General features: G+C 46.7%; 1 long non-coding RNA gene across 1 annotated transcript; it reads left to right on the forward strand.

Moving 5' to 3' along the window:
• The first annotated feature begins 1068 nt into the window (after positions 1 to 1068).
• Positions 1069 to 6453, forward strand: LOC136551962 (uncharacterized). Its single transcript, XR_010782720.1, has 3 exons — positions 1069 to 2320; positions 2447 to 4559; positions 5034 to 6453. It is a non-coding gene; the product is annotated as an uncharacterized lncRNA (long non-coding RNA).
• The last annotated feature ends 606 nt before the right edge of the window (positions 6454 to 7059 follow it).

Below are 7059 nucleotides of genomic sequence, written 5' to 3' on the forward strand. Positions count from 1 at the left end.
TTCAAGCGTGTGCTTGTGGTTCGAACTTAACGGTTCTGTAGTTGTGAACTAGTGAACTTGATCGATCTCAATCACTCTATCTATTGGAAGAGAGTGCATTCTCTTTTATAGATGAAGGGGATGGCCTTACAAGTGAGATGGAGAGAGTACGTATGCTTCTAAGCCTTGTTGTCCACACCGGCGAGTAGAGGATGATGGTAAGTGCCCACAACATTGTTCGTTGTCAGATGCATGTGGGAGGTTGTGTTGTTTTCTTCGGGTATGGCAGACGTCGGCGCCTGCCACACTATTGATACCTGGAGACATGCAAGGGGTTTTACCATGTTCGCCTGGTACGGTAAATGCCAGCGCCCACAACACTATCGATGGCCAGAGGCGTGTGGGGGAGGAGCCTTACTATATGGGAGTTAATGGCGCCCACAACACTGTAGGGGAAAATGTCGGCGCCTACAACATTGCTTGGGCTCTGCCATGCCAAGGAGGTCGTAGGAAATTTTCCTGCAGGTGCGTAGGGTACGGTCCTCGGTATTGTGGTTTGACTTTGTGCGCCCTGCCTTACTTTTTTCATCCGTTCCCTGGCCCTTACTGAGCGGGCGTCCCCAGTCGGTTAGTCCCAGTCGGCTCTAAATGCGTCAGTTGGAGAAGAGCAGTGAGCAGGGGTTTGGCGCATCCCTAGTCGGAAATGCGGGTCGAAGTCAGAAGTAGTGCTTTGGCCAGGCCTTCCGGTCGGAGAGACCGTCCGGAGGTGGGCTGGAGACCGAAGCGAGCACTCTAGTCGGAGAGGTGGGCCGGAGTTGGAAATGGGCGCCATTCCTCCTCGGCCTGACCTTTCGGTCGGTGATTGGATCGCCCTTCTGGCATGTTGTTTAGGTACTTGGGCCAGCCCATGAGTTGTGCGTTGTTTGCAAAGTTGCTTGCTAAGCCGAGTCTCTGTTGGGAAGCCGGTCCACGAGGGACCCTGGGTTTATGAACCCGACACATAGGTCCGTGCCGAGGTTGGCATGATCAGCAGCGGCGGTAGAGAATCACCAAACCCACCACACCCTGGCATCCCACTTATACCTCGTGCGCCGCCAGATGGCCATGACAACACCCAAAGAGCAGCTCGACCAAATTCTTGTGCTGGTGAGTGAAAATTCCAAGGGAATCCATGAACTCAAGAGCTCCATGTCGGAGATGAGGGCCCTAAGGACAGAGATCCTCACCTGGAAGCCCGAAGTCGACCATCGCGTCCACGAGCTAGAACACTTCGTACTAGATCTCGGTGAGCGCGTCGATCAAGTGTTGGTGGCCCTCAACCCTCCAGCGTAGCCAATCGATCCGACGGTGGAAGAGGAGCCGCTGGCTGTTACTACTTTGCCAACACTGCTCACCATAGCAATCCGGGAGGACCACTTTGCCTCACCAAGCATCAAGGTGCCGAGCCCCGCCCATCTGGAGTTTCCTACAACTGGGACGCCATCTGGGTCGTTAGACCACTACAAGCGATCTACTCACCGGGGACCTAGTTTCGGGGCGATGTATACCGTCGTCCTGGAGCCAACCCCGGTCAGAGGTGCGACAAATCCTCCAAACCCGATCCTGGTTACTTTGAATTTGGATGGTTCTGCACGTTGTGATCAGATAGTGTATTCTCCTGTTCATCCACCCATTCCCAATTTAGAGTTCCCAACTTTTGATGGTTACAACCCCCGTTTGTGGATTAAGTACCGTGAAACCTTCTTTGATGTCTATAGCACCGATCCTAGTGTTTGGGTTAGATGTGCAACCATGCGTTTGGTTGGCTCTGCTGCTCTTTGGTACCAAACCATGCAGTCTGCTATCAGTACCATGTCATGGGAAACTTTTGTCACCACCATCTGCAATAGATTTGATAAGGATGAACACAATCATTTGATTAGACACTTTTTCCACATTAAACAAACAACATCTGTCTCTGAGTATGTAGAGCAGTTTAGTGATCTTGTTCATCAGACTCTAGCACATGACCCATCTTTTCCACAAACTGTTATGACCAATCGTTTTCTTGATGGTTTGAAGAAGGAGATTAGAGCTATTATCATGATTCATAGGCCACAAAATTTGGATACTGCTAGCTCTTTGGCCCTTTTGTAGGAAGAGGCCATGCAAGATCAAGTTACCAGAAGACCTAAACTGGGATCTTTTTCTCAGAAGAATTCTTCTGACATTGTTAAATCTTCAGTTCAGTCTATCACCAGTCCTACTTGTGTGCCAGAAGATAAGAAGAATCCTGATCCTGCTAAATCCAAAACTGGTGATGGAAAGCTGTCATCTCTGAAGCAGTTCAGAAGAGCAAAGGGTTTGTGCTTTAAATGTGGTGAAAAATGGAATCCACAACTTAAGTGCCCTACAACAGTGTCAATACATGCTATGTAAGAACTATGGAAATGTTTTTCTGATTCTGATGATACTCTTATTCATACAGTTGATGAAGACTTTGATTCTAGTGATGATCTTATGACTATTTCTGTGCAAGCATTGAATGGTACAGAAGGTTTCAAAACAATCAGACTAAGAGGTCACCTGGCAGGAAAGGAAGTCTTTATACTGGTTGATTCAGGAAGTTCACACAGCTTCATCAATGACCAGTTAGCCTTGAATATCAAACCTTGGCAGAAATTGCCAAATTCTGTTCAAGTTCAAGTTGCTAATGGGGAAAGATTAGCTTGTACTCATGAGTTAGTTGGTCAGTCCTGGGGGATTCAAGGACACTCTTTCTATTCCAACTTCAAGATATTACCTCTCAGTGGCTATGATATTATACTAGGAATGGATTGTTTGAGTCTTCACAACCCTATGCACATTCATTGGGCTCAAAGGTGGATGAAATTCTGTTACAAATAGTCTGAGATCAAGTTACAGGGTATAACTACCGCTACTCAGTTTGGACCACCTTTATCATCTTATCAGCTTCTAGCTTTGGACAAATCTGACTTAATCCTTTACTTGGTTCAATTACAACCTGCCCACTCTAGTCACTCTCAAAGTGCAAAAATTCCTCCAGATTTGCAGACTGTGCTGGACAAGTTTCAAGGTGTTTTCACACCTCCTTCAGAGCTACCTCCTTCCATGGATGGTGATCATAGAATTCCTTTATTGGAGGGGACTCAACCATTTTGCCTCAGGCCTTACAGGTATAATCCTGCACAAAAGGATGAAATAGAAAGTCAGATCAAGGAATTGCTAGAAAAAGGGTGGATACAACCCAACACCAGCCCCTTTTCTTCCCCAGCCTTACTTGTGAAGAAAAAAACTGGTGACTGACACCTATGTGTTGACTTCAGAATGTTGAATGCTCAAACTATCAAAAAACAAATACCCTCTACCAATCATAGAAGAACTTTTGGATGAATTACAAGGAGCTTCCTGGTTTACATCCCTTGATTTGTGTTCTGGATTCCACCAAATTAGGATGGCTCAGGGCTAAGAATTTAAGACTGCATTCCAGACTCACAATGGCCATTTTGAATACAAAGTCATGCCCTATGGTGTCACTGGGGGGCCTGCAACTTTTCAAACAATCATGAATGTGATTTTGGCACCGTTACTTCGAATCTGTGCTGTAGTATTCATAGATGACTTATTGATTTACAACAAGACTTGGGAAGACCATCTACAACATATTTCTGTTGTTCTGGAAATTTTGCAAAAGAATCATTTCCATGTCAAGCTTTCTAAATGCTCTTTTGCCAAGCAGCAAATCAGGTATTTAGGCCATGTCATTAGCTCTGAAGGAGTATCTACTGATCCCTCAAAAATTGAGATTATCAGGGACTGGCCTCAGCCACAAAATGTTAAGGAACTTCAAAGTTTTCTGGGGATGGTGGGATATTATAGGAGATTTGTCTCCAATTTTGGTCTGATCAGCAAGCCCCTAACCAATTTGCTTAGAAAAGATACCATGTATGTTTGGACATCTGAAACTGAATCTTCCTTTCAAGCTCTGAAACAAGCACTTATATCTGCTCTAGTGTTAGCTATGCCTAATTTCTCCTTGCAGTTTGTGATAGAAACTGATGCTTCATCTAAAGGGATTGGTGTTGTTCTCCAACAACAGGGACATCCAATTGCTTATGCTAGCAAGGCTTTTGGTACTAAAGCTCAGTGTTTGTCCACTAATGAAAAAGAATATTTGGCTATCCTCATGGCAGTTGAACAATGGAGACACTATTTACAATTAGCTCCTTTCCTAATTCTCACTGACCAACAAAGTCTCACTCATCTGGATGATCAGAGACTATCTACACCTTGGCAACACAAGGCTCTTACCAAGCTTATGGGGTTGACTTATAAAATTGTCTATAAAAAAGGGAGTGACAATAGAGTAGCTGATGCTCTATCAAGAATGCCTCAAGCAGACACCTATGATATTGCTGCAGTGTCTATTATCAAACCATTATGGCTTCAAGAAATTCAGCAAGCTTATCATACTGATCCAGTGGCCAAGCAACTGCTGTCTGAACTGTCAGTTATATCTCCTCAAGGCTCTTATGATCTTCAAGATGGCCTTATTAAATACAAGGGCAGATTGTGGCTAGGTAATACACCTTCCCTCCATTCTAAAGTTTTATCTTCCCTGCACTCTAGTGCCATAGGGGGCCACTCAGGTTATGAAGTCACTTACAAAAGAGTCAAAAACCTGTTTGCTTGGCCTAAACTCAAGGATACTGCTAAAGAGTTTGTAGCCCACTGTACTACCTGCCAACAAGCAAAGAATGAAAGAGTAGCCTATCCTGGGTTGCTTGCTCCTTTACCTATTCCTCATGGGGCATGGCAAATGGTCACTCTTGATTTTATTGAAGGCCTCCTTCCTACAATTGCATATTGGTAGTGGTAGACAAGTTTTCAAAGTATGCCCATTTCCTTCCTCTATCCCACCCATATACAGCTCTCCAAGTTGTTGTCCTATACATGAACAATGGCCCTGTTCGCTTGTCTTATAATCCATACTTTTTATCTTATTTTTTCAACCGGAACAGTGTTTTTCTCTCACAACAAATTAACCGAAACAGTGTTTCGGTTTGTTTTTTTCAGCGAAACGAACGGGGCCAATGTGTTCAAACTTCATGGCCTTCCCAATGCACTGGTTTCTGACCGTGATAAAATTTTTACCAGTCATGTTTGGTAAGAGTTGTTCAAACTTTTACATACTGATCTTCGTATTAGTAGTGCTTATCATCCTCAGACTGACGGCCAAACTAAAAGAGTGAACCAATGCCTTGAAACATACCTTAGGTGCTTTGTTCATGGCTGTCCTAACCGTTGGTCTCAGTGGTTATCTCTTGCGAAATATTGGTATAATACCTCTTTTCACTCCTCCTTGGGCAAGAGTCCTTTTGTGGTTCTGTATGGTCACGAACTCAGACACTTTGGTGTGGATATTACTCAAGCCTGTCAGGTCAATGATCTTACTTCTTGGTTACATGATCGTGACTTGATGCAACAACTTGTTCGTCAACATCTCATCAGAGCACAGCACAGGCCCTGTTCGGCTTACCTCATATTTGGCTTGTTTGGCTTCTTTTTTGAGCCGAAACATTGTTTTTCTCTCACAACAAATCAGCCGGAACAGTGTTTTTTAGCCAGTTTCAGACCAACGAATAGGGCCAAAAATGAAACTTCAGGCTGATAAGCATCGTTCAGACAGGGTCTTTCAAGTTGGTGATTATATGGTATATCTCAAGGCTCAGCCTTATGTACATACGTTATTGGCTCCCAGATCTTCAAACAAGCTTGCCTTCAGGTTTTTTAGACCATTCTATATTCTGGAAAGAATTGGTCAGTCGGCTTATCGTCTTCAGCTGCCTGATGACTGTCTCATACACCCTGTATTTCATGTTTCTTAACTCAAGAAGACGGTACCACCAAACACAACGGTAAGCTCCACCTTTTCTGACCTTACTCATGAGTTTCAGGTTCCTCTGGCTATTTTGGACCGTCGCCTGCGACAGAACAGAGACAACATGGTTCCCCAGGTCTTGGTTCATTGGTCACATATTCCAGTCGAGTTGGCAACTTGGGAAGATGAAGCTCCGCTACGTCAGCAATTCCCTCGTGCACCAGCTTGTCCCCAAGCTGGTTTTCAAGGAAAGGGGATGTTACTGCCACTGATCCTATGCCAATTCCTGCTGAAGCCTCTCTGATGCCTGAAGAACCGGTGCTTGACGTCAATGAAGTTGAAGGAGGCGAACTGAAGGAAGGAAGGCCGTAGCGAGCCAAGAAGAGCAATCCGCTAGTATATGGGCCGGATTGGGTGAACTGAAACTGGCCCTGCGTGGCCCAACTGGAGGTCCAGCCTGTAACAGCTCCCTCTTGTATCGCGGGAGAGGACGAGAGCAAAGCGAACTCGGTCCAGCCATGCCCGATGGGAGGCGGCGACCGCGACCACGGGACCGTGATCCACCAACTTATATATATTTGTAATCGATAGCAGTCTGGTTACACATGCTTCAATGGCATTGGCAACGGCAAATAGAAATAGATGCTGCACATTCCGTCGGTCTCCTCCGGTTCAGCGGCCGACGCGATTGTGGCGACCGCAGCCGCAGGGTCCTGCATCTTCCCATCACAACCTGCACGGGCTTAGTACCGTCCACCGCGGCGGCGCCAGCAGTCTGCAGTCGTATGCGGTGACAGTGGCAGGGACTCCACTTATGGTCACGCTCACGCACGTCTGCAGGTGTGAAGCACAGCAGTCGCACAGCATGGTGCGCCACGGCGTGCTCCGCACGTCCATAGCACGCACACACATGCATCGCAAGCACGCGCGCACTTGAGACATCATGCCACGGCACGGCGTTCGGTCTGGGAGGCTGCGTTAGTGCCTTCTTGCGCCGGGTCGGTTCCGTGCAAGCAGGGGGAGGGCAGATGTAGCGCGCGGGAGCGGCGGCAGGGCGAAGTGGATGGAGGAAACCCGACGGACGGCGAACCGGGTGACAGGCGGAGCTCGAGATCTCGTCGACCTGGTGGCCATGAGCTGGACAGTGCTTGTGCGTGCTAGAGCTGGAGGAGGAGGCACCAGAGGAGGCGTCAGATTCG

Source organism: Miscanthus floridulus, chromosome 4 (assembly GCF_019320115.1).
Source record: "Miscanthus floridulus cultivar M001 chromosome 4, ASM1932011v1, whole genome shotgun sequence".
NCBI classification, from domain to species: domain Eukaryota; kingdom Viridiplantae; phylum Streptophyta; class Magnoliopsida; order Poales; family Poaceae; genus Miscanthus; species Miscanthus floridulus.